Raw genomic sequence first — 13,315 nt, 5'->3', positions numbered from 1 at the left:
GATTACAGGCATGAGCCACTATGCCCAACTGGAAGTTCTTCTTTTTAATCTCTGAATAGGATTTGCCAGGGCTGAAATAAGAGTTAAAAAAAAAAGAAGAAGAAGAAAAGAAAATCAAAATACTTGGAAGTACTCCCATGACAAAAATTTCACATATTTTATTCCGATGACATTTCAACATTTGTTATCTCAGGAGAGATACGTGAATCCGTGAATTTTGCCTCTGGATTGACTCCCTTGTGGATTGAGTAAGTGTGAAACTGAAAATTCACAGCGCTGGTCTCATAAAATATTTTTTCTCCATTTATACATTAACTTACTAATTCATCCATTCATTGACTGAACATTTATTGAGGGCCTGCTAGGTGCCAGGCCCGCATTCAGTTTCTAAGTGTTAAAGCTGGATGAACACATCCTGACTCTTCCACTCTGTAGGCACCATTAACCAGGTGCTGACTGAGCCATGCAGCAACCATCTGAAATGTTCTATCATCTCAGCGATCTTAAACTTTAAAAGCTAAGGCTGGATTTCCTAAGAGAGGATTACATTGTTTTTTTAGATGCTGCCTCTATAAAATGCTATCTTGCTTCCTTACGGTGTGCCATATTGCAGGGCAAAGGACTTCAGTTATGTGTGCTTAACCTGGGGTCTGGCACAAGGCAGGCTCACATACAAAACTACTATGTTGTTCTATTTGTTTGAGCACGTGCTGGGCACTTTAGTTTATGGAATCACATTGAATTGTCTCAGTTGCTCTGTGAATAATCACGGTTCCATCGGGGGTAAGTTGAGGAGCCTTGAGTCCCACGACCTCACACAGCCTACCTCAGTGACCTCATTAAAGCTACCTCAAATATCAAGCAACATAAGTAATTTCACTGTGCTTGTACTTGCTACCTTCACAATTACAGACTCAAGGAAGATCCACCAGGCTGTCTTCAAATCAGATCAATACTTTCGTCTTATGAAAATTCTACACTTGCCATTGTTGTGAACGGCTGTACCACTATGCCCGACTTACAGAGGAAGTAACAGAGATCAGAGAGGTGAATGGCTTCCTTAAAGCCACACAGCACATAAGTGACAGAACCAGGCTGCAAGCCCCCTGCCATAGGTCCAGTTCTATTTTTCCCCAGGAATACTGTCTGAATGAGTCAGTGAACTCTCAGGCAAGAAGGTGAATGCTCAGACCTCCTGCGAGCCCCCTTGAGCTCTGTCCTCTTTCTACAGAGCTAACTGTGTTTGGGCAGGATGCAGATTGCTAACATCTGTTTACAGCCAATTGCCTCTCAAACTGGGGTAATTAACCACTTGGAACTTTAGAGCAGAACCTTCTTTTAAGGTTTTCGGAGGCCCGCTCCTTCGTGTTACAGTTGAAGAAATGGTGCAGCAATGTCCCCAACGGTCAGGAGCGAGACAGTAGCCCAGCTCTCCTACCCACTGCTCCAAAGCACTGTTTATACCTCACCATGTGGAGAATGAATAGAGAAGGGAGGGGATTCATAAGGTAATCATATGAGGATGTGGATCACACAAGCATGTGTAATCATGGAGTACAAGGATCTTTTGTTCAAGTGTATTTAGAGGTTAATGCGTGAGGGCTGTGGAAACGTTCAATTAAGGCTTACTGTTAAGTGATGGAAGGACAGATACTTAAGTCATTTCTCACTCTCTCTGGAAATAGATATGAATAAGCCACTCCATTTTCACCAGAACTGATTCGTACCCTAGTTGTTATCAGTTACACCTTAACTACCCTAGCCAGTAATCATTTAATAAGGATTAGTTGATAATCTATTGAATGGAGGCAGGTGATGTCAGAAGGAGGATCATGGGGCCTCCTGACAGCCCACTTCATAATATTTCCTTGATGCTGGTCAGGCTTCTCAAAAAGTGTTCTTTGTGCCAACATCATGTGGCAGAAAGGTCACCTAGATTGGAATCCTGTTTCCATCATGTGCTACACTCACCCCAGGATTTGAGGTACAAGTTAAACCCAGCTTCAGCTACAGGAAGCCAATGCTCACTAGAAGATGCGTGACAACAGGGACCCTGTCTCTCTATTCATCAGTGTCCTCAACGTTGAGTGCATACTGGACAGAAGAAGCCTTTTATACGCTCTTGTGAATAAACTGAGAGTTGTAAAAAACACTCAGGATAAAAGGGGTACTGGCGGTGAGAGTGAGACTCATTAAAAGCTACTTTCACAATAAAAAGAGTAAAGGAGAAAGAGACTCGTTGCTCAGGGCAGAAGACATAATGCTGACAGATGACAACGAGAAAACAGAGCTGTATTCATCTGGTAAAATGTGTCATCCCTGTCAAGGAGAATGATCTTCCATCTGGAAAGGGAAGAACATGGAGACAAGGATACGTGAGGAAATGCGGTGGAAGCGCAGAGTTCAAGATGCGGAAGCTCCACGTGAGGTCAAGATGCAGAAATAAAAAGAGCTGATTCCCAAGGGGCAAGGACACAGGCACTGCATCAGGTACTTTAGGGATGCTACTGAATTCCTTTCTCACAACAACCCTAGAAGACAAATATTGTTATATCCATTTTACAGCTGAGGCGACTGTGGTACAAAGAAAGAAAATTATTTGCCCATGGTCACCCCCTTGAATACATTATTCAGTAAGAGACAAGATTGAAAGTCATGTCTAAATCTCCTGCTTTTCCTGCTAAGAATTAAAAAAAAAAACACTAACTGTGAGTAATCTCAGAGGAACTGCAGAGGTGAACTGCAGGGGACCGAAGATGCACAAATTCAATGTTAAGGAAGAAAAGATGAATGCTACGGTGGACATCTAAGTCTGATATTTGCCCCTAAGAAAACTCTACAATTAATAATTATGTATCTATATATCGATATCTATCTATCTATCTATCTATCTATCTATCTATCTATCTATCTAATTTCATCACTTAAAGAAGGAAGCAGTGATCACCAAGAAGTGGTATGGATTACATAAATATAAGAAGAGCTGATGTCAAATTCACCTCCTTTTCTGATAGGGTGCCAGGCTAGCAAAGCATCAGGTGCAACTGATGCCATGTGAGTCAATTTCAGCCAAGGATGTGGAAGTTTACTTCAGATGCTTTTGGAGGAAAAACTTGAGAAATGAAGGCTAGAAGATAGTAAATTTCAATACATATACATTGGAATGGGGCAGTCTTTAGCTACTGACCATATCTGTCTGTTCTTGGTGTTATATATAAAGTTTTGGCGTTGCAAAAGAAATAGCATTTGAAATATAAATTTAATTTTTATATATTTTTTAATTTTTAGCAAGGCAAGTTATTTTTATATAGAAGGGTGCACCCTTATGGGTGCAGCAATGGTGAGCGCACACTTGGACAAGGGAGGGGAAGGGGTTTTTATCCCTGATGCATGTGGCCCCTGCTGCTGTGTCATTTTCCTATTGGCTAGCATTAGACTGCACAGGCTAAACTAAACAGGCTAGACTGCACTATTGGCTAATTTGAAGAGAATGACAGGGTGAGTGCTTTGGTGGAAGTCAGGGCAGAGCAGGTACCTGGTAATTGGAATGAGTTAGGGTGGAGCAGGTGAGTTAGGGTAGAGTAGGTGATTGAAAAAAATTGCTTTACGAGGAATTTAAGTTTAAATCTTAGAAGGCAAAGAATTGAACATACTGACATATTAATTTTTTGAAAAGAAATTTAGAACTCATATCTAACATTGGCCTCTTTGATAAGCATTTAATTGCTTGATTGAGATGAAATCTGGGTTTGTTAAAATGCCTGGTGTCATGGGGTCAGGAGGATCATCAACTAGGAGCCTGGGATCAAGGCTTCAGTCCAAGAACAAGTGTGATAGGAGTGGACTTAATCATTAAGAAGAGTGGTTTAAGACAGGGACACAGTCTAGAAATGGCAACGAGACTCAGTGTTGTACCAAGCTATAAGTTAGAGAGTGGGGTCCAGGAGTTATGAAATGAAGCAATTGCAACAGTGGTGGATCAGGGCTGAAGCAGTCAGCAAGGTTAACTTGAAAAGGAGTCTCCTGAGGAAATCACACTTTACCTACGGACAGTATCCATCAGAATTTTCAAGGATTGCTGAGCCTGCCAGTTGGCAGCACGTGCGCATGTGTGAAGACACATGTGGGTCCGGGGAGAGAGTCATGTGACTTGGGATATGGGCACCGAAGACAAGCAAGACTGATATTTAAGCCAGATAAAAAGAAATCACCTAGAGGGATTTATTAGGCAATAATTTATTAGATCATCAGTGGGCTCTTAGGTGGAGAAAAATCCGTTTGTTTCTTCATTTCTTCATTTTACTTATATACATGTTTGCTTTTCATGTCTTTCTTCCAAAAATGTTTTGAAGTCACTAAAAAGTATTTGAAATTGACTCTGCATAGGTTCAGAAGTCAGAACTAGGACAAACAGTGAATATTATTAGGAATCCATCCTGCCAGACACTGTAGCTCATGCCTGTAATCACAACATACCGGGAGACTGAAGCATGCCAGGAGTTCTAAGACTAGCTTGGCCAACATGGCGAAACCCCATCTCTACTAAAAATACAAAAATTAGCCGGGTGTGGTGGTGCACAGCTACTCAAGAAGCTGAGGCAGGAAAATCGCTTGAACCCAGGAGATGGAGGCTGCAGTGAGCTGAGATCTCATCACTGCACTACAGCCTGGGCTCCAGAGCCAGACTCTCTCAAAACAACAGCTATACAACAACAACAACAAAAAAGGAATCCATCCTAACCATCAGAGCTTCAAAACAGTGGATTAGCTTGCTGGGCAAGCAGTGACCTCCCAACCCTGGAAGTATGCAGATGCAAGGTGGCCAGAAGTGATGTGTGCACACACCCGTGAACCCATACACTCTCACACTCTCCAGGTGATTTGAGGAGTTGATTCATTTGGCCTACTAAAATGCCTTCGGTGCAGTTTCTGCAAATATTTAAATTTGATCATTCTTTTATACATTTTGTTTTCAAAGTTTTTTTTTTACATAGCAAGTACAATATAATTCCAACACATTTAAGAATTCTGGTTCCAGTCATTAATGTCCTGTGCTGCTAAACCCAAGCCTGTGAGGGTAAAACTATCTTTTGGGACTTTAGCTTTAGTCAGACCTATGTTTCTGAAACATGTAGTGTTTTGTGAAATCATGAGTGTGTTCATGAGTGTATTATGAAATAATCTCCAGTTGCTTTGGAAAGAAGGCTAGAGACTCTGGCAGAACTGGGAACAAAATATACAATAAGACTCTCCAATGCCCCAGCCCCTTGCTCCCTGGTCTCCACTATTCCGCTTATACAAACCTTTTATATTCCCTGGTCCCTGCTTCCATCCATGCAAACTTGACTGCCCTTAACTACTCTCTAGCTTCTGGGGAAGAGGGGACACTATAAAAAGATGTGACTGGTAGAGACATTTTACATTACATTGAGGGAGTTTACGTTCAATAAAAAAAAGGAAAAAAGAGATAAAACATGGCTCCCGGCGCCCTGTCCAACCAAGGACAAATCAAACAGGTAGGAAATTACAACCATCAAACTCTTCCTTGGTCTTTAAAGTCACGGTCAAAACTTGGACTCTGCTATTTCTCCCAGAGTCAGGTTTGTAAGTACAAGAAAATAGATGACAGTTCCTGGAGGAAACTCTGCCCGGAGTCCTTTGAAAGTTATTTTTTTCCTTCCTCTAAGCTTTGTACAAGCACCTTCTGAGTTGTCATTCATTTCCATGCTTGTCTCTCTTTGAGAAGCAAAGGAAAAAAATCCTTGGAGCAGGCACCTGGAGCAAGGTCCGAATCCTAGCTCTGCCGTTAACTGACTCTGTGGCCTTGGGCCATTCATTTCTTGGCACAGTGGGAATGGTAACCGTGTCTAACTCACGGGGTTGTCCTGAGAACCTTCATGAGATCGTGAAGCATGCAAAGCACTCAGTAAAAGTTAGCTACTGTGATGATGGAGGCTAATGACATGGGCTCTGGAATCTGACCTGCTTGGGTTCAAGTTCTTTAGGTTTGTTACAGTGCTCCATAGTTAACCTTCCTTAGTCCCAGTCTTCCCTGGATATTAAATGGGAATAATCACAATCTCTATTTCAAAGGGGTTGCTGTAAATATGATGTGAGGCAAGTGCCTGGCTTATAACACTCGGGAAAATTTGCAAGCTGGGCTCTGAGGTTTTCCAGGGTAGTGACTTGTTCTAACTTATCTCTGTACTTTCATCACCTAGCCTAGGGCTGGCACATAGTAGGACCTATTGAATTTATGAACCTTGACTCTCTTGGCTGACAATCCCCCTCCACAACCCTCCCTAAACTTATACATACATGTATAAACACCATACACACCACACATTCCCACATATACATACAACATACACCCAAGACAGACACAAACACCGTGTATACCATACACAAAGCACACATACACCACACAATCACCAGGCACACTCACATACATAACAAACACATATAACATACACACATGACAAACACCATGCACACATATATCCACAATATACGCATGCCACAAACACAAAAGCACTATGTATACCACACACAACACAAATACATATATATATATCTTTATACGCATACACAAACACCATATTGGATACACCAAACGCCAGACATACACATATATACACACCACATGAACACACTACACACACACACATCACAAACCAAACACCATGTACATACACACATGTTCTCACCCCCACATACAAACATAATTCTCACCCCCACATATATACTATACACACATGCACACATGTGTATGCACCATTTACCTTTCAGCTGCTCTGCTGAGCTGAAGGAAGCTATGCCAGTTTCAGGGATAAAATTCAGCTACCAGTGCCTGTTGCAACAAGCATGAGGTCTTTCATCAGCTGTGGCCACCTCCCTGGAAAGGCATTCGGAATGAGTTTTAAATTTGCATTTTGGCCTGAGGAAACGGGAGTGAAGTTATGACTTTTCCCCCTTCTGATTGTCAAATAACACATTAGCCCAAGCCAAGAAGCCATTTCTCCAAATAGAGATATAGATGAGCCTGGTTATTCTTTCCAAAATTCCACAAGGCTCCATTGAATTTCATGTGTATGCTATAGTTAACAGGCATTTCTTCCTGAGAACAACAGAAGATGATATACTTTAACCAGATTTCAGAGAGGCCAGAACGTTGGACTGGAAGGTGTGCTAGAAGAGTATCTTTCTTGTCCAGTGGGTCTGAAACTTTACTGGATTTTAAAATCCCCAGAGCTCATGCTGTTCATACATATTACCAGGCCCCAAACCTCAGAGATTATAATTCAATAGAGGTCTCGGGTGGAGCCCAGAAATCTGCCTTTTGGATAAGTAACCTAAATGATTCTGATTCAGATGACACTTGGAGAAACACCAGCATCCCTTATTTCATAGCTGGGGAAAACTTGATCACAGTCCTAAAAGAACTGACTCATACAGATAGTAAGTAGCAAGGCTGGGACTGGACCTCAGCTCTCCTTGCTTTGAGTTCAGTGCTTCTTAAGTAATTGACTTAACTTCATCTTCCTGCCTTTAGATCTCCAAGTATTATAGTGTTGGTTGGCTGAAAAAAGCACTGAATTTGAGAGCAGACAAGGCTTTTCTGTGGTCAGTCTTGTTCCTCTAGGAACAAGAGGTCTTCTCTTGACTGTCATCGGTTGTCACATAAGGCCACCGGTTGTCACATACTTAATTCTTAACCATGCTGGACAGATTACAATTGCAGATTATTTAAAAAGTGTTTTCACTCTGCTCAGAAGCCAGACCTGTTGCTTACAGCTACATGCCCCAAATCTTCACAGACTTCCTGACTGCTTAGACCAGCTGTCAGAAAACTCCAGCCTGTTGGCCAAATCTGGTCACTATCTGTTTTTGTAAATAAAGTTTTATAGGAAAACAGACATAGACATTAATTTGTGTATTGCCTATGGCTGCCTTTGTACAAAGTTGCAACAGATCATATGGCCTGAAAAGCCGAAAATATTTACCATCTGGTCTTTTACATAAAAAATTTTAAATCCTTGGCCTAGATTGTTACTTGGGGCCCTCCCAGGGGCCATGGAGCAAACATACACGACAAATAACTTCCATGAGGCTCTGTGATATAGTCTACAAGGTCCTTCTCTACCCATAGCCTAGCCTTTATTGATGAAATCTCAGCAACCTAATGACTATCTTTCTGAACCGTCTTGATCATTTCGGAGGCTAATAACATTTTCATTAGATGAAGTGAATTTTACTTCAAGGATTTTGTTGAAGGTCTATTATATGAAAGTGTATCCTAAGTCAACCTCCATGAGACATGACAGCTTCTTTATTAAGCACTGGGTATCTCTTCTCCCCTTGCCCTTCTGCATTCTCACCTACTGTTAAATATGGTTAGTTTGCATGGGTTCATCACTTTCTTCCTGGAGCCCTGAAAGCAGGCCTAGAACAGCTGGGCCAAGGGCTGAGGGCTGCTTCCAGAAGCAGATTCTTCTCCCTTCCATTTCTGTTGTTGTTGCCCAGCAACAATTTGAGAGACTTTGGAGAGTTTCCAAAGGCCTGAGGACTTGGCACAAAATGGTTTGTGAGCCATTATTGTGAATGATCCCTGAATTATATTTTTCATTGCACCTTTCAATTTCACATATGCTTGTATACTCACATACTCCTGGGAAATTCAAATAATTTGCACAATAAGAAGAGACTTGGTGTATATACTCTTTGCCAAAGAGTTTTTACTGGGAGGTAAGAACAAAGTATGGCAAAAGACTGTCATCATAGTATGTGTTTCTCCAGGGGGCATAATTTCATAACTGCTTTTATAGGAAGACTGGTCTGATGCTTAAGCCCATGAGGTTTGGAGTTAAAGCACCTGACCGTGAAATAATACTACTGTCTACTTTATAGGTTGTTGTGTCAATGAAATCACCTTTATTTTGTAGTTTAACTGTAGTGGTCAGTGCTCTAGGAAGGCTGTCGTTGTTCATGATGATGATAGTATTATCTCCAGAAGGATTAAATTAGGGCATTACACGTGTGTTTTTATGAGGTACACAAAGTCAGAAGGAGGGTTTGGAAAGTGATAAATTAATTGCATCGATAGCCCCACTTACTGGCTTCTTGTTATTCTTGACCTTATCCTGTAATTTGTAGTCTCTGCCCTCTGCCTTTGGACAGAATTGTGCTTTTCCTTGATCACTAGGATGTTAGCAAATGTTCCTCAAGTAGACCCTTACAAAGTTCTTGAGGGTCTCTGCATCTCCTCTTCAGTGAGCTTGCTTGGATTTGGAAACTTGCCAACTACATGGACCCAAGCCTGGACTAGTGTGCTGGAGGATGAGAAGGCATTGCTGAATTGGCACAGCCAAGGTCATCCAGCACCAGGCCACCCTCAAACACACGAGCTAGAAGGTCAGCCACAGTGAGCATAGCTGCCTACCTAACACTCAACTGACCACAAATGCATGAGTGAGTCCAGTCAAGATCAACCAAGCCTAGTCCAGAATAGCAGAACTTCTCACATGATCTATAAGTTCATGAGATATAACACATGGTTGTTATTAAAGCCAGAACATTACAAAGTGGTTTATTGAACAGCAATGAGTAACTAATAAGAAAGCATATACAGTGTCTATTTAGTACTAGTAAATGATTAATGCAAGAAGTTAATTTAAGTTTAAAATCTTGTGGGATTGTTAGATGCTTTTTTTCCCTGTACAAATGGCCATGGTCCAGAAGTCTAGAAATGAAAACCAAGTCCAACTTAGCAATTGCTTCCTTTGTTATAAATACCAACTCAGTCCATAGAGATGGTTAATTAATAAATAAAGCTATGGCTAGTCCGTTAAAACTGAGGACCTATTCTGGGTATTTCCCTCTGCTTACAGTAATGAAGTCTGGAAAGGAGCACACCTAATTCAGGCTAAAAATAGTACAACTAAATATCTGGAAAAGAGGACATGTGTTTGAAGGAAAATATTCAACCAAAAAAAAAAAAAAGTGGTTTTCTTCTTTTATAGACAACACCGGTTTCCTGAATGCCTGTGTCAGCTTTTTGGTGACAAGAAAGGATGAATAAGACACGAGTATGGTTTAAAGTGCAGCGAGAGACAGAATAGTAAATTTACAAAGGCAGAAATGAAAAGCAGAAAGCGAAGACGATATAGGTGAGTGAGATGTTGTCATCAGCTTTGATGCTATGATGCTTTGTGGATGATTCGGCTCTGGGTGATAGGGTTGAACAGTTCTGTACCTCCCTGGCAAAATTCCAGTGTTCTGAGCCTTGGCAAATAAAAGCAGTGGAGAAAGAGCTGCGAGTGTTCTCCCACATTAGACCTACAGCAAAATTGTGAGGTGCAGATTGTTCGAGTTGGTAGACAACATGTGAAAGGAATCAGAATATGCTGTAGGCAGTATATGAGCATATGTCATTCATCCATTTATTCATGCATTGCTATTATAAGATATAGTATGAGCCATAAGGGTGGCATAAAGTTTTCATCTATCCGTCAATTTAGTTAAGATATTTATTGAACTAGATACTGTGCTAGACACGAGAGATACAAAAATGAAAAGGAACATGGTCTCTGTCTTACAGGAATTTACCAGCTAGACAGAAGAGACAGGGAAAGAAACTGGCATTGAACATACTGAATGTCATCACGAAGGAGGTTTGAGATACTGCTTTTTCCTCCCTGTGAAGTCCTGAGTCCGTGGAAAGGCCGAGGGGAGAACCATCGGCAGCAACATGGCAGCTCTATTAGTGATGGAAACTGGATTGGGAAATGCAATATCACATCTGTCACCTAGAGGTTTTACCAACAATATTTCGGCCTAGAATTCAGCCTAGCACATTCAATGTACTGTGCCTACCCCACTCTGGCAGAGTGGGACAGTTGAAGCTTCCCGGAAAGGAAGAAGCTATGGTTGCCCAGTGGAAAGCAGATCACAATGGATACTTCCTGCAGTCAGTCAAGCTTCTGGAGGTAGAGGATCAGGGAGGAGCTAAGAAAAGCAGCAGTCAAGATGAACTAAGCCCCTTATCCCCAGCCCACAAGTAAAATGCTCAGTCTTTCTTCCATGGGAATGAAGTCAGGGATACAGAAAGAAACCATATATGTTTCTCTCAGTGGTGTCTGTAGAAAAAGAAAGTCAAAGAGAGATGAGGGTTCTCCCCTAAAATCTGAGATAACACAGTGGGAGGCCCTAACCTAACCTGGATTTTGGGATTAAAGAAAGTTTCACCAAGGTAAAGACACATTCTTCTGTCTCAGGGGGAGTTGTAGAGGTGAGAAAACCGTGGGTTACTGGGCTTCAGACAAGACAGTGATCAAGAATCGGTTCACAAAAAAGGCATTATCTAAAAACAGTCTTGGTTGGTAGATATATTGCAAAAAGTGAAATGGCTTGGCAAACTCATTCAGTGCAGAAAATAAGTTACCTGTCATATAATAGGAAAGCCCATGTCCAAGGAGAATGAGTGCCAAATTCAGCAAGTCTGTGGAGAATGTGTAAGAGTATAGGGGATAAGATAACAACTCCGTTTGGAGCCAGGTATTGGAGCATCTAGGATGCCAGGATACTAAGATGGAATGTGAACCTATTTTCTTTTCTTCTTCTTCCTTTTTTTCTTTTTTTTTTTTTTTTTTTTTTTGAGATGGAGTCTTGCTCTGTCACCCAGGCTGGAATGCAGTGGCATGATCTTGGCTCACTGCAACCTCTGCCTACCTGGTTCAAGCAATTATCCTGCCTCAGCCTCCCGAGTAGCTGGGATTACAGGCATGTGCCACCATGCCCAGCTAATTTTTTTATTTTTTTATTTTTAATTTTTTTATTTTAGAGATGGGGTTTCACCATATTAGTCAGGCTGGTCTCGAACTCGTGACCTCAGGTGACACCCACCTCGGCCTCCCAAAGTGCTGGGATTACAGGTGTGAGCCACCATGCCCAACCTGAACCTATTTTCTTTATACTCTATCTCACCTACCTGACCCCACTGCAGGATTCCAATGAGAAGTGGTGAGGTACTGGTATGAAGCAAGGGAGCTGGGGAGATGGAGAGAGGAATACATGTGAATAAAACTGGAAGGCCAAGAAGGCAGAATCTATGGGAACGAGCATGATGAGGATTGCTGAATGAAGGCCAATAGCGAGACAGTAAGATGTTTGAGGAAAGGATGATTTAAACAGAAACTAGAACATCAATGCCATGGAGACTAGTCTTCAGTTCTTTGAATGCCCAGTTTAAGGAACCAGCATTCCTTTAAAATAGAACTATTCAGAAGACAGAAAAGTGGGCAAGGTATAAAGATGTGTTGAATCTATACTTAAAGATTATGGCTAAGTTCTGAGAGTGGGTGAAGAGTGGGTGAATTCTCTCTCTCTCTCTCTCTGTCTCTCTCTGTCTCTCTCTCTCTCTCACGTACACACACACACAGAGACACACAGAGTAGTAGAGAAAAAAGTAAAAAGAAGGTTGCCAAGGAAAGGAACTTGGAGAAACACCCCTTCTTAAGGGGCAGGGACAAGCAGAGCCTCCCTCAAAGGAAAAATAGAAGATACAGTTAGATTGAGAGATTTCCAAAGTATAGTGTCACTGAAGTGATGGACGCTAGATAGATATTTACCTGCAGTGTTGATATATTGGTGTGGATATGCCCTCAATTTTATTTTTCTCCATTTTGGCTTTTCTTCTTATCTACAAAATGGAAAGCAAAATTTCTGCTTGGTGACTGAGAACCTGGATATTTAAGGATAAAAAGAATAATATTTGTAAGTACCTATCAATTGATTTTACTTTATCATTTCTGCCTCCCTGCATCTGTTTGCTAGTTTAACACGGGGAAGGGGCAGTGGAGGGCTGGGTGCTCTTTAGGGGAAGGAGGATCTCACATAGGGAAAGGCTCCTTCTCTCTGAGCCCAGAGGACTGAGAAGGATGTCAGAGATGGAGGAGAAAGGCAGCCAGGGCTGTAACCTGTAACATCTCCTGCTCTCAAGGCGGTGATGTGCTGACTACATTGGGGGACTATTTAGAGCAAAGAGCTCTAGACCACCTCCCTACTAAGCACTCACAAAGTACACCAGAAGGCAGAGAAGCCAACACATGGGATCCCAGCATGGTTTGAGAGGATGGACTGGCACAGAGAGATGATTTTATTAGCAGGCCTGAGATTCCTTAGATGACATACAGCAGAAGGAAACTAGGTTTCCAGCCCTTGGGACTGCAACTGGGCCCACTAAAGTGGGATTGAGGAGATCCTTCAAGAGACACTGAGAGATGGCCTCTGGGGTCAATGTTGCTGTGAGGGTGTGGCG

This window comes from Macaca nemestrina, chromosome 8 (assembly GCF_043159975.1).
Source record: "Macaca nemestrina isolate mMacNem1 chromosome 8, mMacNem.hap1, whole genome shotgun sequence".
NCBI classification, from domain to species: domain Eukaryota; kingdom Metazoa; phylum Chordata; class Mammalia; order Primates; family Cercopithecidae; genus Macaca; species Macaca nemestrina.
Note: the sequence above shows the minus strand (reverse complement) of the source record.